Genomic DNA, 23,977 nt, shown 5'->3' with positions numbered 1-23,977 from the left:
GGTGATAGAAAAGGTTTAAAAAACAACAACAACAATGTTATCATAATTAATGTCATATTTTAGCTTCTGTGGTCATTTTTTACAAGCTAAACACTGCAAGACTGTTTTACTGTTAAAGCAAGGATAAAATATCAACTCTAGTGATGAGACACTTGCTGTAATGACTTCCAACTCAGACGGGACTTAAACCCACAACCACTGGCTTAGGAGAACAGTGCCTTATCCATTATGCCAGTGGTGCTTACTGATGTCTTTATTTAAGACTGATAGGTTTTTAATAGTCAATTATTTATTTTTGAAAAAAAGTGAAGCTGTTTACCGTGTTCTTTGCATTACCAAGTCCAGCAAGAAATGTGCTGGTACTATCCAGAGCTGTCAGTATGGATTATCATGCTATATTGCAGAAAATCAATTTGATGCAACTGCTTTACCAACAGTATGTTAATCTTTTCCATTGCTGTTTTGTTGGCTGACTGAAGGAAGATATGCAGTGCATTTGAACCAAAGCAGATGTGTGCTGACAACTTAAATGCACAATCATGTTTGTGTTTTTTCTTTCTTTCTTCCATCCTTTGTAATATCATATTAAATATTAAGGTAGCAGTTTATAATCAATGACTAATGACATAAGAAAAGGAAAAAAAAAACAGTATACAAAGATACTCCAGGTGAGGCTTGAACTCACGACCTCACCATTGCTCAACAGATACTGTGTTATAAGTACCGCGTGCTGACCAATTGCACCACTGGAGCACTTTGCAGCATTAATTGGTTATGCTAGATGTGGATTTTATTCAATACAATCAGTACAGTCATAAGAATTGAAAAAGAAAATAATTTTTGGTGATGAATGATGAGCAACAAAGGAACATGCATGCCAGATGGCACTTGAATAAGCTGTCCACGGTGATAGAAAAGGTTTAAAAAACAACAACAACAATGTTATCATAATTAATGTCATATTTTAGCTTCTGTGGTCATTTTTTACAAGCTAAACACTGCAAGACTGTTTTACAGTTGAAGCAAGGATAAAATATCAACTCTAGTGATGAGACACTTGCTGTAATGACTTCCAACTCAGACGGGACTTAAACCCACAACCACTGGCTTAGGAGAACAGTGCCTTATCCATTATGCCAGTGGTGCTTACTGATGTCTTTATTTAAGACTGATAGGTTTTTAATAGTCAATTATTTATTTTTGAAAAAAAGTGAAGCTGTTTACCGTGTTCTTTGCATTACCAAGTCCAGCAAGAAATGTGCTGGTACTATCCAGAGCTGTCAGTATGGATTATTATGCTATATTGCAGAAAATCAATTTGATGCAACTGCTTTACCAACAGTATGTTAATCTTTTCCATTGCTGTTTTGTTGGCTGACTGAAGGAAGATATGCAGTGCATTTGAACCAAAGCAGATGTGTGCTGACAACTTAAATGCTCTATCATGTTTGTGTTTTTTCTTTCTTTCTTCCATCCTTTGTAATATCATATTAAATATTAAGGTAGCAGTTTATAATCAATGACTAATGACATAAGAAAAGGAAAAAAAAAACAATATACAAAGATGCTCCAGGTGAGGCTTGAACTCACAACCTCGGCATTGTTTAACAGATACTGTCTTATTAGTACTGCACGCTGACCAATTGCGCCACTGGAGCACTTTGCAGCATTAATTGGTTATGCTAGATGTGGATTTTATTCAATACAATCAGTACAGTCATAAGAATTGAAAAAGAAAATCATTTTTGGTGATGAATGATGAGCAACAAAGGAACATGCATGCCAGATGGCACTTGAATAAGCTGTCCACGGTGATAGAAAAGGTTTAAAAAACAACAACAACAATGTTATCATAATTAATGTCATATTTTAGCTTCTGTGGTCATTTTTTACAAGCTAAACACTGCAAGACTGTTTTACAGTTGAAGCAAGGATAAAATATCAACTCTAGTGATGAGACACTTGCTGTAATGACTTCCAACTCAGACAGGACTTAAACCCACAACCACTGGCTTAGGAGAACAGTGCCTTATCCATTATGCCAGTGCTGCTTACTTATGTCTTTATTTAAGACTGATAGGTTTTTAATAGTCAATTATTTATTTTTGAAAAAAAGTGAAGCTGTTTACTGTGTTCTTTGCATTACCAAGTCCAGCAAGAAATGTGCTGGTACAATCCAGAGCTGTCAGTATGGATTATCATGCTATATTGCAGAAAATCAATTTGATGCAACTGCTTTACCAACAGTATGTTAATCTTTTCCATTGCTGTTTCGTTAGCTGACTGAAGGAAGATATGCAGTGCATTTGAACCAAAGCAGATGTGTGCTGACAACTTAAATGCACAATCATGTTTGTGTTTTTTCTTTCTTTCTTCCATCCTTTGTAATATCATATTAAATATTAAGGTAGCAGTTTATAATCAATGACTAATGACATAAGAAAAGGAAAAAAAAACAGTATACAAAGATGCTCCAGGTGAGGCTTGAACTCACAACCTCAGCATTGCTCAACAGATATTGTCTTATTAGTACTGCGCGCTGACCAATTGCGCCACTGGAGCACTTTGCAGCATTAATTGGTTATGCTAGATGTGGATTTTATTCAATACAATCAGTACAGTCATAAGAATTGAAAAAGAATATCATTTTTGGTGATGAATGATGAGCAACAAAGGAACATGCATGCCAGATGGCACTTGAATAAGCTGTCCACGGTGATAGAAAAGGTTTAAAAAACAACAACAACAACAATGTTATCATAATTAATGTCATATTTTAGCTTGTGTGGTCATTTTTTACAAGCTAAACCCTGCAAGACTGTTTTACAGTTGAAGCAAGGATAAAATATCAACTCTAGTGATGAGACACTTGCTGTAATGACTTCCACCCCATATGGGACTTGGAACCCCTTGCTTAGGAGAACAGTGCCTTATCCATTATGCCAGTGGTGCTTACTGATGTCCTTATTTAAGACTGATAGGTTTTTAATAGTCAATTGTTTATTTTTGAAAAAAAGTGAAGCTGTTTACTGTGTTCTTTGCATTACCAAGTCCAGCAAGAAATGTGCTGGTACTATCCAGAGCTGTCAGTATGGATTATCATGCTATATTGCAGAAAATCAATTTGATGTAACTGCTTTACCAACAGTATGTTAATCTTTTCCATTGCTGTTTTGTTGGCTGACTGAAGGAAGATATGCAGTGCATTTGAACCAAAGCAGATGTGTGCTGACAACTTAAATGCACAATCATGGTTGTGTTTTTTCTTTCTTTCTTCCATCCTTTGTAATATCATATTAAATATTAAGGTAGCAATTTATAATCAATGACTAATGACATAAGAAAAGGAAACAAAAAGTATACAAAGATGCTCCAGGTGAGGCTTGAACTCACGACCTCGGCATTGCTCAACAGATACTGTCTTAAAAGTACTGTGCGCTGACCAATTGCGCCACTGGAGCACTTTTCAGCATTAATTGGTTATGCTAGATGTGGATTTTATTCAATACAATCAGTACAGTCATAAGAATTGAAAAAGAAAATCATTTTTGGTGATGAATGATGAGCAACAAAGGAACATGCATGCCAGATGGCACTTGAATAAGCTGTCCACGGTGATAGAAAAGGTTTAAACAACAACAACAACAACAATGTTATCATAATTAATGTCATATTTTAGCTTCTGTGGTCATTTTTTACAAGCTAAACACTGCAAGACTGTTTTACAGTTGAAGCAAGGATAAAATATCAACTCTAGTGATGAGACACTTGCTGTAATGACTTCCACCCCATATGGGACTTGGAACCCCTGGCTTAGGAGGGCAGTGACTTATCCTTTATGCCAGTGGTGCTTACTGATGTCCTTATTTAAGACTGATAGGTATTTAATAGTCAATTATTTATTTTTGAAAAAAAGTGAAGCTGTTTACTGTATTCTTTACATTACCAAGTCCAGCAAGAAATGTGCTGGTACTATCCAGAGCTGTCAGTATGGATTATCATGCTATATTGCAGAAAATCAATTTGATGCAACTGCTTTACCAACAGTATGTTAATCTTTTCCATTGCTGTTTTGTTGGCTGACTAAAGGTAGATATGCAGTGCATTTGAACCAAAGCAGATGTGTGCTGACAACTTAAATACACAATCATGTTTGTGTTTTTCTTTCTTTCTTCCATCCTTTGTAATATCATATTAAATATTAAGGTAGCAGTTTATAATCAATGACTAATGACATAAGAAAAGGAAAAAAAAACAGTATACAAAGATGCTCCAGGTGAGGCTTGAACTCACAACCTCGGCATTGCTCAACATATACTGTCTTATAAGTATAGCGCGCTGACCAATTGCGCCACTGGAGCACTTTGCAGCATTAATTGGTTATGCTAGATGTGGATTTTTTTCAATACAATCAGTACAGTCATAAGAATTGAAAAAGAAAATCATTTTTGGTGATGAATGATGAGCAACAAAGGAACATGCATGCCAGATGGCACTTGAATAAGCTGTCCACGGTGATAGAAAAGGTTTAAAAAACAACAACAACAATGTTATCATAATTAATGTCATATTTTAGCTTCTGTGGTCATTTTTAACAAGCTAAACACTGCAAGACTGTTTTACAGTTGAAGCAAGGATAAAATATCAACTCTAGTGATGAGACACTTGCTGTAATGACTTCCACCCCATATGGGACTTGGAACCCCTGGCTTAGGAGGGCAGTGACTTATCCATTATGCCAGTGGTGCTTACTGATGTTCTTATTTAAGACTGTTAGGTTTTTAATAGTCAATTATTTATTTTTGAGGAAAAAGTGAAGCTGTTTACTGTGTTCTTTGCATTACCAAGTCCAGCAAGAAATGTGCTGGTACTATCCAGAGCTGTCAGTATGGATTATCATGCTATATTGCAGAAAATCAATTTGATGCAACTGCTTTACCAACAGTATGTTAATCTTTTCCATTGCTGTTTTGTTGGCTGACTGAAGGAAGATATGCAGTGCATTTGAACCAAAGCAGATGTGTGCTGACAACTTAAATGCACAATCATGTTTGAGTTTTTTCTTTCTTTCTTCCATCCTTTGTAATATCATATTAAATATTAAGGTAGCAGTTTATAATCAATGACTAATGACATAAGAAAAGGAAAAAAAACAGTGTACAAACATGCTCCAGGTGAGGCTTGAACTCACAACCTCGGCATTGCTCAGCAGATACTGTCTTATAAGTACTGCGCGCTGACCAATTGCGCCACTGGAGCACTTTGCAGCATTAATTGGTTATGCTAGATGTGGATTTTATTCAATACAATCAGTACAGTCATAAGAATTGAAAAAGAAAATCATTTTTGGTGATGAATGATGAGCAACAAAGGAACATGCATGCCAGATGGCACTTGAATAAGCTGTCCACGGTGATAGAAAAGGTTTAAAAAACAACAACAACAACAACAATGTTATCATAATTAATGTCATATTTTAGCTTCTGTGGTCATTTTTTACAAGCTAAACACTGCAAGACTGTTTTACAGTTGAAGCAAGGATAAAATATCAACTCTAGTGATGAGACACTTGCTGTAATGACTTCCAACTCAGACGGGACTTAAACCCACAACCACTGGCTTAGGAGAACAGTGCCTTATCCATTATGCCAGTGGTGCTTACTGATGTCCTTATTTAAGAATGTTAGGTTTTTAATAGTCAATTATTTATTTTTTGAAAAAAAAGTGAAGCTGTTTACTGTGTTCTTTGCATTACCAAGTCTAGCAAGAAATGTGCTGGTACTATCCAGAGCTCTCAGTATGGATTATCATGCTATATTGCAGAAAATCAATTTGATGCAACTGCTTTACCAACAGTATGTTAATCTTTTCCATTGCTGTATTGTTGGCTGACTGAAGGAAGATATGCAGTGCATTTGAACCAAAGCAGATGTGTGCTGACAACTTAAATGCACAATCATGTTTGTGTGCTTTCTTTCTTTCTTCCATCCTTTGTAATATCATATTAAATATTAAGGTAGCAGTTTATAATCAATGACTAATGACATAAGAAAAGGAAAAAAAAACAGTATACAAAGCTGCTCCGGGTGAGGCTTGAACTCACAACCTCGGCATTGCTCAACAGATACTGTCTTATAAGTACTGCGCGCTGACCAATTGCGCCACTGGAGCAATTTGCAGCATTAATTGGTTATGCTAGATGTGGATTTTATTCAATACAATCAGTACAATCTTAAGAATTGAAAAAGAAAATAATTTTTGGTGATGAATGATGAGCAACAAAGGAACATGCATGCCAGATGGCACTTGAATAAGCTGTCCACGGTGATAGAAAAGGTTTAAAAAACAACAACAACAATGTTATCATAATTAATGTCATATTTTAGCTTCTGTGGTCATTTTTTACAAGCAAAACACTGCAAGACTGTTTTACAGTTGAAGCAAGGATAAAATATCAACTCTAGTGATGAGACACTTGCTGTAATGACTTCCAACTCAGACGGGACTTAAAGCCACAACCACTGGCTTAGGAGAACAGTGCCTTATCCATTATGCACATGGTGCTTACTGATGTCCTTATTTAAGACTGATAGGTTTTTAATAGTCAATTATTTATTTTTGAAAAAAAGTGAAGCTGTTTACTGTGTTCTTTGCATTACCAAGTCCAGCAAGAAATGTGCTGGTACTATCCAGAGCTGTCAGTATGGATTATCATGCTATATTGCAGAAAATCAATTTGATGCAACTGCTTTACCAACAGTATGTTAATCTTTTCCATTGCTGTTTTGTTGGCTGACTGAAGGAAGATATGCAGTGCATTTGAACCAAAGCAGATGTGTGCTGACAACTTAAATGCACAATCATGTTTGTGTTTTTTCTTTCTTTCTTCCATCCGTTGTAATATCATATTAAATATTAAGGTAGCAGTTTATAATCAATGACTAATGACATAAGAAAAGGAAAAAAACAGTATACAAAGCTGCTCTAGGTGAGGATTGAACACACAACCTCAGCGTTGCTCAACAGATACTGTCTTATAAGTACCACGCACTTACCAACTGCGCCACTGGAGCACTTTGCAGCATTTATTGGTTATGCTAGATGTGGATTTTATTCAATACAATCAGTACAGTCATAAGAATTGAAAAAGAAAATCATTTTTGGTGATGAATGATGAGCAACAAAGGAACATGCATGCCAGATGGCACTTGAATAAGCTGTCCACGGTGATAGAAAAGGTTTAAAAAACAACAACAACAATGTTATCATAATTAATGTCATATTTTAGCTTCTGTGGTCATTTTTTACAAGCTAAACACTGCAAGACTGTTTTACAGTTGAAGCAAGGATAAAATATCAACTCTAGTGATGAGACACTTGCTGTAATGACTTCCAACTCAGACGGGACTTAAACCCACAACCACTGGCTTAGGAGAACAGTGCATTATCCATTATGCCAGTGGTGCTTACTGATGTTCTTATTTAAGAATGTTAGGTTTTTAATAGTCAATTATTTATTTTTTGAAAAAAAAGTGAAGCTGTTTACTGTGTTCTTTGCATTACCAAGTCTATCAAGAAATGTGCTGGTACTATCCAGAGCTCTCAGTATGGATTATCATGCTATATTGCAGAAAATCAATTTGATGCAACTGCTTTACCAACAGTATGTTAATCTTTTCCATTGCTGTATTGTTGGCTGACTGAAGGAAGATATGCAGTGCATTTGAACCAAAGCAGATGTGTGCTGACAACTTAAATGCACAATCATGTTTGTGTGCTTTCTTTCTTTCTTCTATCCTTTGTAATATCATATTAAATATTAAGGTAGCAGTTTATAATCAATGACTAATGACATAAGAAAAGGAAAAAAAACAGTATACAAAGATGCTCCAGGTGAGGTTTAAACTCACAAACTCGGCATTGCTCAACAGAAACTGTCTTATAAGTACTGCGCGCTGACCAATTGCACCACTTGAGCAATTTGCAGCATTAATTGGTTATGCTAGATGTGGATTTTATTCAATACAATCAGTACAATCATAAGAATTGAAAAAGAAAATAATTTTTGGTGATGAATGATGAGCAACAAAGGAACATGCATGCCAGATGGCACTTGAATAAGCTGTCCACGGTGATAGAAAAGGTTTAAAAAACAACAACAACAACAACAATGTTATCATAATTAATGTCATATTTTAGCTTCTGTGGTCATTTTTTACAAGCTAAACACTGCAAGACTGTTTTACAGTTGAAGCAAGGATAAAATATCAACTCTAGTGATGAGACACTTGCTGTAATGACTTTCAACTCAGACGGGACTTAAACCCACAACCACTGGCTTAGGAGAACAGTGCCTTATCCATTATGCACATGGTGCTTACTGATGTCCTTATTTAAGACTGATAGGTTTTTAATAGTCAATTATTTATTTTTGAAAAAAAGTAAAGCTGTTTACTGTGTTCTTTGCATTACCAAGTCCAGCAAGAAATGTGCTGGTACTATCCAGAGCTGTCAGTATGGATTATAATGCTATATTGCAGAAAATCAATTTGATGCAACTGCTTTACCAACAGTATGTTAATCTTTTCCATTGCTGTTTTGTTGGCTGACTCAAGGAAGATATGCAGTGCATTTGAACCAAAGCAGATGTGTGCTGACAACTTAAATGCACAATCATGTTTGTGTTTTTTCTTTCTTTCTTTCTTTCTTTCTTTCTTTCTTCCATCCTTTGTAATATCATATTAAATATTAAGGTAGCAGTTTATAATCAATGACTAATGACATAAGAAAAGGAAAAAAAAACAGTATACAAAGCTGCTCCGGGTGAGACTTGAACTCACAACCTCGGCATTGCTCAACAGATACTGTCTTATAAGTACCGCGCGCTGACCAATTGCGCCACTGGAGCACTTTGCAGCATTAATTGGTTATGCTAGATGTGGAGTTTATTCAATACAATCAGTACAGTCATAAGAATTGAAAAAGAAAATAATTTTTGGTGATGAATGATGAGCAACAAAGGAACATGCATGCCAGATGGCACTTGAATAAGCTGTCCACGATGATAAAAAAGGTTTAAAAAACAACAACAACAATGTTATCATAATTAATATCATATTTTAGCTTCTGTGGTCATTTTTTACAAGCTAAACACTGCAAGACTGTTTTACAGTTAAAGCAAGGATAAAATATCAACTCTAGTGATGAGACACTTGCTGTAGTTACTTCCACCCCATATGGGACTTGGACCCCCTGGCTCAGGAGGGCAGTGACTTATCAATTATGCCAGTGGTGCTTACTGATGTTCTTATTTAAGACTGTTAGGTTTTTAATAGTCAATTATTTATTTTTGAGGGAAAAGTGAAGCTGTTTACTGTGTTCTTTGCATTACCAAGTCCAGCAAGAAATGTGCTGGTACTATCCAGAGCTGTCAGTATGGATTATCATGCTCTATTGCAGAAAATCAATTTGATGCAACTGCTTTACCAACAGTATGTTAATCTTTTTCATTGCTGTTTTGTTGGCTGACTGAAGGAAGATATGCAGTGCATTTGAACCAAAGCAGATGTGTGCTGACAACTTAAATGCACAATCATGTTTGTGTTTTTTCTTTCTTTCTTCCATCCTTTGTAATATCATATTAAATATTAAGGTAGCAGTTTATAATCAATGACTAATGACATAAGAAAAGGAAAAAAACAGTATACAAAGCTGCTCCAGGTGAGGCTTGAACACACAACCTCGGCGTTGCTCAACAGATACTGTCTTATAAGTACCACGCACTTACCAATTGCGCCACTGGAGCACTTTGCAGCATCAGTTGGTTATGCTAGATGTGGATTTTATTCAATACAATCAGTACAGTCATAAGAATTGAAAAAGAAAATCATTTTTGGTGATGAATGATGAGCAACAAAGGAACATGCATGCCAGATGGCACTTGAATAAGCTGTCCACGGTGATAGAAAAGGTTTAAAAAACAACAACAACAATGTTATCATAATTAATGTCATATTTTAGCTTCTGTGGTCATTTTTTACAAGCTAAACACTGCAAGACTGTTTTACAGTTGAAGCAAGGATAAAATATCAACTCTAGTGATGAGACACTTGCTGTAATGACTTCCAACTCAGACGGGACTTAAACCCACAACCACTGGCTTAGGAGAACAGTGCCTTATCCATTATGCCAGTGGTGCTTACTGATGTCCTTATTTAAGAATGTTAGGTTTTTAATAGTCAATTATTTATTTTTTGAAAAAAAAGTGAAGCTGCTTACTGTGTTCTTTGCATTACCAAGTCTATCAAGAAATGTGCTGGTACTATCCAGAGCTCTCAGTATGGATTATCATGCTATATTGCAGAAAATCAATTTGATGCAACTGCTTTACCAACAGTATGTTAATCTTTTCCATTGCTGTTTTGTTGGCTGACTGAAGGAAGATATGCAGTGCATTTGAACCAAAGCAGATGTGTGCTGACAACTTAAATGCACAATCATGTTTGTGTGCTTTCTTTCTTTCTTCTATCCTTTGTAATATCATATTAAATATTAAGGTAGCAGTTTATAATCAATGACTAATGACATAAGAAAAGGAAAAAAAACAGTATACAAAGATGCTCCAGGTGAGGTTTAAACTCACAAACTCGGCATTGCTCAACAGAAACTGTCTTATAAGTACTGCGCGCTGACCAATTGCGCCACTGGAGCAATTTGCAGCATTAATTGGTTATGCTAGATGTGGATTTTATTCAATACAATCAGTACAATCATAAGAATTGAAAAAGAAAATAATTTTTGGTGATGAATGATGAGCAACAAAGGAACATGCATGCCAGATGGCACTTGAATAAGCTGTCCACGGTGATAGAAAAGGTTTAAAAAACAACAACAACAACAACAATGTTATCATAATTAATGTCATATTTTAGCTTCTGTGGTCATTTTTTACAAGCTAAACACTGCAAGACTGTTTTACAGTTGAAGCAAGGATAAAATATCAACTCTAGTGATGAGACACTTGCTGTAATGACTTCCAACTCAGACGGGACTTAAAGCCACAGCCACTGGCTTAGGAGAACAGTGCCTTATCCATTATGCACATGGTGCTTACTGATGTCCTTATTTAAGACTGATAGGTTTTTAATAGTCAATTATTTATTTTTGAAAAAAAGTGAAGCTGTTTACTGTGTTCTTTGCATTACCAAGTCCAGCAAGAAATGTGCTGGTACTATCCAGAGTTGTCTGTATGGATTATAATGCTATATTGCAGAAAATCAATTTGATGCAACTGCTTTACCAACAGTATGTTAATCTTTTCCATTGCTGTTTTGTTGGCTGACTCAAGGAAGATATGCAGTGCATTTCAACCAAAGCAGATGTGTGCTGACAACTTAAATGCACAATCATGTTTGTGTTTTTTCTTTCTTTCTTTCTTTCTTCCATCCTTTGTAATATCATATTAAATATTAAGGTAGCAGTTTATAATCAATGACTAATGACATAAGAAAAGGAAAAAAAAACAGTATACAAAGCTGCTCCGGGTGAGGCTTGAACTCACAACCTCGGCATTGCTCAACAGATACTGTCTTATAAGTACCGCGCGCTGACCAATTGCGCCACTGGAGCACTTTGCAGCATTAATTGGTTATGCTAGATGTGTATTTTATTCAATACAATCAGTACAGTCATAAGAATTGAAAAAGAAAATCATTTTTGGTGATGAATGATGAGCAACAAAGGAACATGCATGCCAGATGGCACTTGAATAAGCTGTCCACGGTGATAGAAAAGGTTTAAAAAACAACAACAACAATGTTATCATAATTAATGTCATATTTTAGCTTCTGTTGTCATTTTTTAAAAGCTAAACACTGCAAGACTGTTTTAGAGTTGAAGCAAGGATAAAATATCAACTCTAGTGATGAGACACTTGCTGTAATTACTTCCACCCCATATGGGACTTGGACCCCCTGGCTCAGGAGGGCATTGACTTATCCATTATGCCAGTAGTGCTTACTGATGTTCTTATTTAAGACTGTTAGGTTTTTAATAGTCAATTATTTATTTTTGAGGGAAAAGTGAAGCTGTTTACTGTGTTCTTTGCATTACCAAGTCCAGCAAGAAATGTGCTGGTACTATCCAGAGCTGTCAGTATGGATTATCATGCTCTATTGCAGAAAATCAATTTGATGCAACTGCTTTACCAACAGTATGTTAATCTTTTCCATTGCTGTTTTGTTGGCTGACTGAAGGAAGATATGCAGTGCATTTGAACCAAAGCAGATGTGTGCTGACAACTTAAATGCACAATCATGTTTGTGTTTTTTCTTTCTTTCTTCCATCCTTTGTAATATCATATTAAATATTAAGGTAGCAGTTTATAATCAATGACTAATGACATAAGAAAAGGAAAAAAAACAGTAAACAAAGCTGCTCCAGGTGAGGCTTGAACACACAACCTTGGCGTTGCTCAACAGATACTGTCTTATAAGTACCACGCACTTACCAATTGCGCCACTGGAGCACTTTGCAGCATTGATTGGTTATGCTAGATGTAGATTTTATTCAATACAATCAGTACAGTCATAAGAAGTGAAAAAGAAAATCATTTTTGGTGATGAATGATGAGCAACAAAGGAACATGCATGCCAGATGGCACTTGAATAAGCTGTCCACGGTGATAGAAAAGGTTTAAAAAACAACAACAACAACAATGTTATCATAATTAATGTCATATTTTAGCTTCTGTGGTCATTTTTTACAAGCTAAACACTGCAAGACTGTTTTACAGTTGAAGCAAGGATAAAATATCAACTCTAGTGATGAGACACTTGCTGTAATGACTTCCAACTCAGACGGGACTTAAACCCACAACCACTGGCTTAGGAGAACAGTGCCTTATCCATTATGCCAGTGGTGCTTACTGATGTCCTTATTTAAGAATGTTAGGTTTTTAATAGTCAATTATTTATTTTTTGAAAAAAAAGTGAAGCTGTTTACTGTGTTCTTTGCATTACCAAGTCTATCAAGAAATGTGCTGGTACTATCCAGAGCTCTCAGTATGGATTATCATGCTATATTGCAGAAAATCAATTTGATGCAACTGCTTTACCAACAGTATGTTAATCTTTTCCATTGCTGTATTGTTGGCTGACTGAAGGAAGATATGCAGTGCATTTGAACCAAAGCAGATGTGTGCTGACAACTTAAATGCACAATCATGTTTGTGTGCTTTCTTTCTTTCTTCCATCCTTTGTAATATCATATTAAATATTAAGGTAGCAGTTTATAATCAATGACTAATGACATAAGAAAAGGAAAAAAAACAGTATACAAAGATGCTCCAGGTGAGGTTTAAACTCACAACCTCGGCATTGCTCAACAGAAACTGTCTTATAAGTACTGCGCGCTGACCAATTGCGCCACTGGAGCAATTTGCAGCATTAATTGGTTATGCTAGATGTGGATTTTATTCAATACAATCATTACAATCATAAGAATTGAAAAAGAAAATCATTTTTGGTGATGAATGATGAGCAACAAAGGAACATGCAAGCCAGATGGCACTTGAATAAGCTGTCCACGGTGATAGAAAAGGTTTAAAAAATAACAACAACAATGTTATCATAATTAATGTCATATTTTAGCTTCTGTGGTCATTTTTTACAAGCTAAACACTGCAAGACTGTTTTACAGTTGAAGCAAGGATAAAATATCAACTCTAGTGATGAGACACTTGCTGTAATGACTTCCAACTCAGACGGGACTTAAACCCACAACCACTGGCTTAGGAGAACAGTGCCTTATCCATTATGCACATGGTGCTTACTGATGTCCTTATTGAAGACTGATAGGTTTTTAATAGTCAATTATTTATCTTTGAAAAAAAGTGAAGCTGTTTACTGTGTTCTTTGCATTACCAAGTCTTGCAAGAAATGTGCTGGTACAATCCAGAGCTCTCAGTATGGATTATCATGCTATATTGCAGAAAATCAATTTGATGCAACTGCTTTACCAACAGTATGTTAATCTTTTCCATTGCTGTTTTGTTGGCTGACTGAAGGAAGATATGCAGTGCATTTGAACCAAAGCAGATGTGTGCTGACAACTTAAATGCACAATCATGTTTGTGTGCTTTCTTTCTTTCTTCCATCCTTTGTAATATCATATTAAATATTAAGGTAGCAGTTTATAATCAATGACTAATGACATAAGAAAAGGAAAAAAAAACATTGTACAAAGATGCTCCAGGTGAGGCTTGAACTCTCAACCTTGGCATTGCTTAACAGATACTGTCTTATAAGTACTGCGCGCTGACCAAAGCGCCACTGGAGCAATTTGCAGCATCAGTTGGTTATGCTAGATGTGGATTTTATTCAATATAATCAGTACAGTCATAAGAATTGAAAAAGAAAATCATTTTTGGTGATGAATGATGAGCAACAAAGGAACATGCATGCCAGATGGCACTTGAATAAGCTGTCCACGATAATAAAAAAGGTTTAAAAAACAACAACAACAATGTTATCATAATTAATATCATATTTTAGCTTCTGTGGTCATTTTTTACAAGCTAAACACTGCAAGACTGTTTTACAGTTGAAGCAAGGATAAAATATCAACTCTAGTGATGAGACACTTGCTGTAATTACTTCCACTGCATATGGGACTTGGACCCCCTGGCTCAGGAGGGCAGTGACTTATCCATTATGCCAGTGGTGCTTACTGATGTTCTTATTTAAGACTGTTAGGTTTTTAATAGTCAATTATTTATTTTTGAGGGAAAAGTGAAGCTGTTGACTGTGTTCTTTGCATTACCAAGTCCAGCAAGAAATGTGCTGGTACTATCCAGAGCTGTCAGTATGGATTATCATGCTATATTGCAGAAAATCAATTTGATGCAACTGCTTTACCAACAGTATGTTAATCTTTTCCATTGCTGTTTTGTTGGCTGACTGAAGGAAGATATGCAGTGCATTTGAACCAAAGCAGATGTGTGCTGACAACTTAAATGCACAATCATGTTTGTGTTTTTTCTTTCTTTCTTCCATCCTTTGTAATATCATATTAAATATTAAGGTAGCAGTTTATAATCAATGACTAATGACATAAGAAAAGGAAAAAAAACAGTATACAAAGATGCTCCAGGTGAGGCTTGAACTCAAAACCTCGGCATTGCTCAACAGATACTGTCTTATAAGAACCGCGCGCAGACCAATTGCGCCACTGGAGCACTTTGTAGCATTGATTTGTTATGCTAGATGTGGATTTTATTCAATACAATCAGTACAGTCATAAGAATTGAAAAAGAAAATCATTTTTGGTGATGAATGATGAGCAACAAAGGAACATGCATGCCAGATGGCACTTGAATAAGCTGTCCACGGTGATAGAAAAGGTTTAAAAAACAACAACAACAATGTTATCATAATTAATGTCATATTTTAGCTTCTGTGGTCATTTATTACAAGCTAAACACTGCAAGACTGTTTTACAGTTGAAGCAAGGATAAAATATCAACTCTGGTGATGAGACACTTGCTGTAATGACTTCCACCCCATATGGGACTTGGACCCCCTGGCTTAGGAGGGCAGTGACTTATCCATTATGCCAGTGGTGCTTACTGATGTCCTTATTTAAGACTGATAGGTTTTTAATAGTCAATTATTTATTTTTGAAAAAAAGTGAAGCTGTTTACTGTGTTCTTTGCATTACCAAGTCCAGCAAGAAATGTGCTGGTACTATCCAGAGTTGTCTGTATGGATTATAATGCTATATTGCAGAAAATCAATTTGATGCAACTGCTTTACCAACAGTATGTTAATCTTTTCCATTGCTGTTTTGTTGGCTGACTCAAGGAAGATATGCAGTGCATTTCAACCAAAGCAGATGTGTGCTGACAACTTAAATGCACAATCATGTTTGTGTTTTTTCTTTCTTTCTTTCTTTCTTCCATCCTTTGTAATATCATATTAAATATTAAGGTAGCAGTTTATAATCAATGACTAATGACATAAGAAAAGGAAAAAAAAACAGTATACAAAGCTGCTCCGGGTGAGGCTTGAACTCACAACCTCGGCATTGCTCAACAGATACTGTCTTATAAGTACCGCGCGCTGACCAATTGCGCCACTGGAGCACTTTGCAGCATTAATTGGTTATGCTAGATGTGTATTTTATTCAATACAATCAGTACAGTCATAAGAATTGAAAAAGAAAATCATTTTTGGTGATGAATGATGAGCAACAAAGGAACATGCATGCCAGATGGCACTTGAATAAGCTGTCCACGGTGATAGAAAAGGTTTAAAAAACAACAACAACAATGTTATCATAATTAATGTCATATTTTAGCTTCTGTTGTCATTTTTTAAAAGCTAAACACTGCAAGACTGTTTTAGAGTTGAAGCAAGGATAAAATATCAACTCTAGTGATGAGACACTTGCTGTAATTACTTCCACCCCATATGGGACTTGGACCCCCTGGCTCAGGAGGGCATTGACTTATCCATTATGCCAGTAGTGCTTACTGATGTTCTTATTTAAGACTGTTAGGTTTTTAATAGTCAATTATTTATTTTTGAGGGAAAAGTGAAGCTGTTTACTGTGTTCTTTGCATTACCAAGTCCAGCAAGAAATGTGCTGGTACTATCCAGAGCTGTCAGTATGGATTATCATGCTCTATTGCAGAAAATCAATTTGATGCAACTGCTTTACCAACAGTATGTTAATCTTTTCCATTGCTGTTTTGTTGGCTGACTGAAGGAAGATATGCAGTGCATTTGAACCAAAGCAGATGTGTGCTGACAACTTAAATGCACAATCATGTTTGTGTTTTTTCTTTCTTTCTTCCATCCTTTGTAATATCATATTAAATATTAAGGTAGCAGTTTATAATCAATGACTAATGACATAAGAAAAGGAAAAAAAACAGTAAACAAAGCTGCTCCAGGTGAGGCTTGAACACACAACCTTGGCGTTGCTCAACAGATACTGTCTTATAAGTACCACGCACTTACCAATTGCGCCACTGGAGCACTTTGCAGCATTGATTGGTTATGCTAGATGTAGATTTTATTCAATACAATCAGTACAGTCATAAGAATTGAAAAAGAAAATCATTTTTGGTGATGAATGATGAGCAACAAAGGAACATGCATGCCAGATGGCACTTGAATAAGCTGTCCACGGTGATAGAAAAGGTTTAAAAAACAACAACAACAACAATGTTATCATAATTAATGTCATATTTTAGCTTCTGTGGTCATTTTTTACAAGCTAAACACTGCAAGACTGTTTTACAGTTGAAGCAAGGATAAAATATCAACTCTAGTGATGAGACACTTGCTGTAATGACTTCCAACTCAGACGGGACTTAAACCCACAACCACTGGCTTAGGAGAACAGTGCCTTATCCATTATGCCAGTGGTGCTTACTGATGTCCTTATTTAAGAATGTTAGGTTTTTAATAGTCAATTATTTATTTTTTGAAAAAAAAGTGAAGCTGTTTACTGTGTTCTTTGCATTACCAAGTCTATCAAGAAATGTGCTGGTACTATCCAGAGCTCTCAGTATGGATTATCATGCTATATTGCAGAAAATCAATTTGATGCAACTGCTTTACCAACAGTATGTTAATCTTTTCCATTGCTGTATTGTTGGCTGACTGAAGGAAGATATGCAGTGCATTTGAACCAAAGCAGATGTGTGCTGACAACTTAAATGCACAATCATGTTTGTGTGCTTTCTTTCTTTCTTCCATCCTTTGTAATATCATATTAAATATTAAGGTAGCAGTTTATAATCAATGACTAATGACATAAGAAAAGGAAAAAAAACAGTATACAAAGATGCTCCAGGTGAGGTTTAAACTCACAACCTCGGCATTGCTCAACAGAAACTGTCTTATAAGTACTGCGCGCTGACCAATTGCGCCACTGGAGCAATTTGCAGCATTAATTGGTTATGCTAGATGTGGATTTTATTCAATACAATCATTACAATCATAAGAATTGAAAAAGAAAATCATTTTTGGTGATGAATGATGAGCAACAAAGGAACATGCAAGCCAGATGGCACTTGAATAAGCTGTCCACGGTGATAGAAAAGGTTTAAAAAATAACAACAACAATGTTATCATAATTAATGTCATATTTTAGCTTCTGTGGTCATTTTTTACAAGCTAAACACTGCAAGACTGTTTTACAGTTGAAGCAAGGATAAAATATCAACTCTAGTGATGAGACACTTGCTGTAATGACTTCCAACTCAGACGGGACTTAAACCCACAACCACTGGCTTAGGAGAACAGTGCCTTATCCATTATGCCAGTGGTGCTTACTGATGTCCTTATTTAAGACTGATAGGTTTTTAATAGTCAATTATTTATCTTTGAAAAAAAGTGAAGCTGTTTACTGTGTTCTTTGCATTACCAAGTCTTGCAAGAAATGTGCTGGTACAATCCAGAGCTCTCAGTATGGATTATCATGCTATATTGCAGAAAATCAATTTGATGCAACTGCTTTACCAACAGTATGTTAATCTTTTCCATTGCTGTTTTGTTGGCTGACTGAAGGAAGATATGCAGTGCATTTGAACCAAAGCAGATGTGTGCTGACAACTTAAATGCACAATCATGTTTGTGTGCTTTCTTTCTTTCTTCCATCCTTTGTAATATCATATTAAATATTAAGGTAGCAGTTTATAATCAATGACTAATGACATAAGAAAAGGAAAAAAAACAGTATACAAAGATGCTCCAGGTGAGGTTTAAACTCACAACCTCGGCATTGCTCAACAGAAACTGTCTTATAAGTACTGCGCGCTGACCAATTGCGCCACTGGAGCAATTTGCAGCATTAATTGGTTATGCTAGATGTGGATTTTATTCAATACAATCATTACAATCATAAGAATTGAAAAAGAAAATCATTTTTGGTGATGAATGATGAGCAACAAAGGAACATGCAAGCCAGATGGCACTTGAATAAGCTGTCCACGGTGATAGAAAAGGTTTAAAAAATAACAACAACAATGTTATCATAATTAATGTCATATTTTAGCTTCTGTGGTCATTTTTTACAAGCTAAACACTGCAAGACTGTTTTACAGTTGAAGCAAGGATAAAATATCAACTCTAGTGATGAGACACTTGCTGTAATGACTTCCAACTCAGACGGGACTTAAACCCACAACCACTGGCTTAGGAGAACAGTGCCTTATCCATTATGCCAGTGGTGCTTACTGATGTCCTTATTTAAGAATGTTAGGTTTTTAATAGTCAATTATTTATTTTTTGAAAAAAAAGTGAAGCTGTTTACTGTGTTCTTTGCATTACCAAGTCTATCAAGAAATGTGCTGGTACTATCCAGAGCTCTCAGTATGGATTATCATGCTATATTGCAGAAAATCAATTTGATGCAACTGCTTTACCAACAGTATGTTAATCTTTTCCATTGCTGTATTGTTGGCTGACTGAAGGAAGATATGCAGTGCATTTGAACCAAAGCAGATGTGTGCTGACAACTTAAATGCACAATCATGTTTGTGTGCTTTCTTTCTTTCTTCCATCCTTTGTAATATCATATTAAATATTAAGGTAGCAGTTTATAATCAATGACTAATGACATAAGAAAAGGAAAAAAAACAGTATACAAAGATGCTCCAGGTGAGGTTTAAACTCACAACCTCGGCATTGCTCAACAGAAACTGTCTTATAAGTACTGCGCGCTGACCAATTGCGCCACTGGAGCAATTTGCAGCATTAATTGGTTATGCTAGATGTGGATTTTATTCAATACAATCATTACAATCATAAGAATTGAAAAAGAAAATCATTTTTGGTGATGAATGATGAGCAACAAAGGAACATGCAAGCCAGATGGCACTTGAATAAGCTGTCCACGGTGATAGAAAAGGTTTAAAAAATAACAACAACAATGTTATCATAATTAATGTCATATTTTAGCTTCTGTGGTCATTTTTTACAAGCTAAACACTGCAAGACTGTTTTACAGTTGAAGCAAGGATAAAATATCAACTCTAGTGATGAGACACTTGCTGTAATGACTTCCAACTCAGACGGGACTTAAACCCACAACCACTGGCTTAGGAGAACAGTGCCTTATCCATTATGCACATGGTGCTTACTGATGTCCTTATTTAAGACTGATAGGTTTTTAATAGTCAATTATTTATCTTTGAAAAAAAGTGAAGCTGTTTACTGTGTTCTTTGCATTACCAAGTCTTGCAAGAAATGTGCTGGTACAATCCAGAGCTCTCAGTATGGATTATCATGCTATATTGCAGAAAATCAATTTGATGCAACTGCTTTACCAACAGTATGTTAATCTTTTCCATTGCTGTTTTGTTGGCTGACTGAAGGAAGATATGCAGTGCATTTGAACCAAAGCAGATGTGTGCTGACAACTTAAATGCACAATCATGTTTGTGTGCTTTCTTTCTTTCTTCCATCCTTTGTAATATCATATTAAATATTAAGGTAGCAGTTTATAATCAATGACTAATGACATAAGAAAAGGAAAAAAAAACATTGTACAAAGATGCTCCAGGTGAGGCTTGAACTCTCAACCTTGGCATTGCTTAACAGATACTGTCTTATAAGTACTGCGCGCTGACCAAAGCGCCACTGGAGCAATTTGCAGCATCAGTTGGTTATGCTAGATGTGGATTTTATTCAATATAATCAGTACAGTCATAAGAATTGAAAAAGAAAATCATTTTTGGTGATGAATGATGAGCAACAAAGGAACATGCATGCCAGATGGCACTTGAATAAGCTGTCCACGATAATAAAAAAGGTTTAAAAAACAACAACAACAATGTTATCATAATTAATATCATATTTTAGCTTCTGTGGTCATTTTTTACAAGCTAAACACTGCAAGACTGTTTTACAGTTGAAGCAAGGATAAAATATCAACTCTAGTGATGAGACACTTGCTGTAATTACTTCCACTGCATATGGGACTTGGACCCCCTGGCTCAGGAGGGCAGTGACTTATCCATTATGCCAGTGGTGCTTACTGATGTTCTTATTTAAGACTGTTAGGTTTTTAATAGTCAATTATTTATTTTTGAGGGAAAAGTGAAGCTGTTGACTGTGTTCTTTGCATTACCAAGTCCAGCAAGAAATGTGCTGGTACTATCCAGAGCTGTCAGTATGGATTATCATGCTATATTGCAGAAAATCAATTTGATGCAACTGCTTTACCAACAGTATGTTAATCTTTTCCATTGCTGTTTTGTTGGCTGACTGAAGGAAGATATGCAGTGCATTTGAACCAAAGCAGATGTGTGCTGACAACTTAAATGCACAATCATGTTTGTGTTTTTTCTTTCTTTCTTCCATCCTTTGTAATATCATATTAAATATTAAGGTAGCAGTTTATAATCAATGACTAATGACATAAGAAAAGGAAAAAAAACAGTATACAAAGATGCTCCAGGTGAGGCTTGAACTCAAAACCTCGGCATTGCTCAACAGATACTGTCTTATAAGAACCGCGCGCAGACCAATTGCGCCACTGGAGCACTTTGTAGCATTGATTTGTTATGCTAGATGTGGATTTTATTCAATACAATCAGTACAGTCATAAGAATTGAAAAAGAAAATCATTTTTGGTGATGAATGATGAGCAACAAAGGAACATGCATGCCAGATGGCACTTGAATAAGCTGTCCACGGTGATAGAAAAGGTTTAAAAAACAACAACAACAATGTTATCATAATTAATGTCATATTTTAGCTTCTGTGGTCATTTATTACAAGCTAAACACTGCAAGACTGTTTTACAGTTGAAGCAAGGATAAAATATCAACTCTGGTGATGAGACACTTGCTGTAATGACTTCCACCCCATATGGGACTTGGACCCCCTGGCTTAGGAGGGCAGTGACTTATCCATTATGCCAGTGGTGCTTACTGATGTCCTTATTTAAGACTGATTGGTTTTTAATAGTCAATTATTTATTTTTGAAAAAAAGTGAAGCTGTTTACTGTGTTATTTGCATTACCAAGTCCAGCAAGAAATGTGCTGGTACTATCCAGAGCTGTCAGTATGAATTATCATGCTATATTGCAGAAAATCAATTTGATGCAACTTCTTTACCAACAGTATGTTAATCTTTTCCATTGCTGTTTTGTTGGCTGACTGAAGGAAGATATGCAGTGCATTTGAACAAAAGCAGATGTGTGCTGACAACTTAAATGCACAATCATGTTTGTGTTTTTTCTTTCTTTCTTCCATCCTTTGTAATATCATATTAAATATTAAGGTAGCAGTTTATAATCAATGACTAATGACAAGAAATGGAAAAAACAGTATACAAAGATGCTCCATGTGAGGCTTGAACTCACAACCTCGGCATTGCTCAACAGATACTGTCTTATAAGTACCGCGCGCTGACCAATCGCGCCACTGGAGCACTTTGCAGCATTAATTGGTTATGCTAGATGTGGATTTTATTCAATACAATCAGTACATTCATAAGAATTGAAAAAGAAAATCATTTTTGGTGATGAATGAAGAGCAACAAAGGAACATGCATGCCAGATGGCACTTGAATAAGCTGTCCACGGTGATAGAAAAGGTTTAAAAAACAACAACAACAATGTTATCATAATTAATGTCATATTTTAGCTTCTGTGGTCATTTTTTACAAGCTAAGCACTGCAAGACTGTTTTACAGTTGAAGCAAGGATAAAATATCAACTCTAGTGATGAGACACTTGCTGTAATGACTTCCAACTCAGACGGGACTTAAACCCACAACCACTGGCTTAGGAGAACAGTGCCTTATCCATTATGCCAGTGGTGATTACTGATGTCCTTATTTAAGAATGTTAGGTTTTTAATAGTCAATTATTTATTTTTTGAAAAAAAGTGAAGCTGTTTACTGTGTTCTTTGCATTACCAAGTCTAGCAAGAAATGTGCTGGTACTATCCAGAGCTCTCAGTATGGATTATCATGCTATGTTGCAGAAAATCAATTTGATGCAACTGCTTTACCAACAGTATGTTAATCTTTTCCATTGCTGTTTTGTTGGCTGACTGAAGGAAGATATGCAGTGCATTTGAACCAAAGCAGATGTGTGCTGAAAACTTAAATGCACAATCATGTTTGTGTGCTTTCTTTCTTTCTTTCTTCCATCCTTTGTAATATCATATTAAATATTAAGGTAGCAGTTTATAATCAATGACTAATGACATAAGAAAAGGAAAAAAAACAGTAAACAAAGATGCTCCAGGTGAGGCTTGAACTCACAACCTCGGCATTGCTCAACAGATACTGTCTTATAAGTACCGCGCGCTGACCAATTGCGCCACTGGAGCACTTTGAAGCATTGATTGGTTATGCTAGATGTGGATTTCATTCAATACAATCAGTACAGTCATAAGAATTGAAAAAGAAAATCATTTTTGGTGATGAATGATGAGCAACAAAGGAACATGCATGCCAGATGGAACTTGAATAAGCTGTCCACGGTGATAGAAAAGGTTTAAAAAACAACAACAAAAATGTTATCATAATTAATGTCATATTTTAGCTTCTGTGGTCATTTTTTTAAAGCTAAACACTGCAAGACTGTTTTAGAGTTGAAGCAAGGATAAAATATCAACTCTAGTGATCAGACACTTGCTGTAATGACTTCCAACTCAGACGGGACTTAAACCCACAACCACTGGCTTAGGAGAACAGTGCTTTATCCATTATGCCAGTGGTGCTTACTGATGTCCTTATTTAAGACTGTTAGGTTTTTAATAGTCAATTATTATTATTTTTTTTAAAAATTGAAGCTGTTTACTGTGTTCTTTGCATTACCAAGTCTAGCAAGAAATGTGCTGGTACTATCCCGAGCTCTCAGTTTGGATTATCATGCTATATTGCAGAAAATCAATTTGATGCAACTGCTTTACCAACAGTATGTTAATCTTTTCCATTGCTGTTTTGT

General features: G+C 35.7%; 7 non-coding genes across 7 annotated transcripts; all 7 read right to left on the bottom strand.

Moving 5' to 3' along the window:
• Positions 1–1,565: 1,565 nt before the first annotated feature.
• Positions 1,566–1,658, bottom strand: TRNAI-AAU (transfer RNA isoleucine (anticodon AAU)). The gene is given in 2 exon segments: positions 1,566–1,601; positions 1,621–1,658. It is a non-coding gene; the product is annotated as a tRNA-Ile (tRNA).
• Positions 1,659–2,469: 811 nt separating this feature from the next.
• TRNAI-AAU (transfer RNA isoleucine (anticodon AAU)) lies at positions 2,470–2,562 on the bottom strand. The gene is given in 2 exon segments: positions 2,470–2,505; positions 2,525–2,562. It is a non-coding gene; the product is annotated as a tRNA-Ile (tRNA).
• Positions 2,563–5,166: 2,604 nt separating this feature from the next.
• Positions 5,167–5,259, bottom strand: TRNAI-UAU (transfer RNA isoleucine (anticodon UAU)). Its single transcript is given in 2 exon segments — positions 5,167–5,202; positions 5,222–5,259. It is a non-coding gene; the product is annotated as a tRNA-Ile (tRNA).
• A 3,556-nt stretch (positions 5,260–8,815) lies between these two features.
• TRNAI-UAU (transfer RNA isoleucine (anticodon UAU)) lies at positions 8,816–8,908 on the bottom strand. The gene is given in 2 exon segments: positions 8,816–8,851; positions 8,871–8,908. It is a non-coding gene; the product is annotated as a tRNA-Ile (tRNA).
• Positions 8,909–11,535: 2,627 nt separating this feature from the next.
• TRNAI-UAU (transfer RNA isoleucine (anticodon UAU)) lies at positions 11,536–11,628 on the bottom strand. Its single transcript is given in 2 exon segments — positions 11,536–11,571; positions 11,591–11,628. It is a non-coding gene; the product is annotated as a tRNA-Ile (tRNA).
• Positions 11,629–16,048: 4,420 nt separating this feature from the next.
• On the bottom strand, positions 16,049–16,141 carry TRNAI-UAU (transfer RNA isoleucine (anticodon UAU)). The gene is given in 2 exon segments: positions 16,049–16,084; positions 16,104–16,141. It is a non-coding gene; the product is annotated as a tRNA-Ile (tRNA).
• A 7,123-nt stretch (positions 16,142–23,264) lies between these two features.
• Positions 23,265–23,357, bottom strand: TRNAI-UAU (transfer RNA isoleucine (anticodon UAU)). The gene is given in 2 exon segments: positions 23,265–23,300; positions 23,320–23,357. It is a non-coding gene; the product is annotated as a tRNA-Ile (tRNA).
• Between the last annotated feature and the right edge of the window lie 620 nt (positions 23,358–23,977).

Source organism: Pseudophryne corroboree, chromosome 4 (assembly GCF_028390025.1).
Source record: "Pseudophryne corroboree isolate aPseCor3 chromosome 4, aPseCor3.hap2, whole genome shotgun sequence".
In the NCBI taxonomy this organism is placed as follows: Eukaryota; Metazoa; Chordata; class Amphibia; order Anura; family Myobatrachidae; genus Pseudophryne; species Pseudophryne corroboree.
This window is presented reverse-complemented; position numbering and strand designations above follow the sequence as displayed.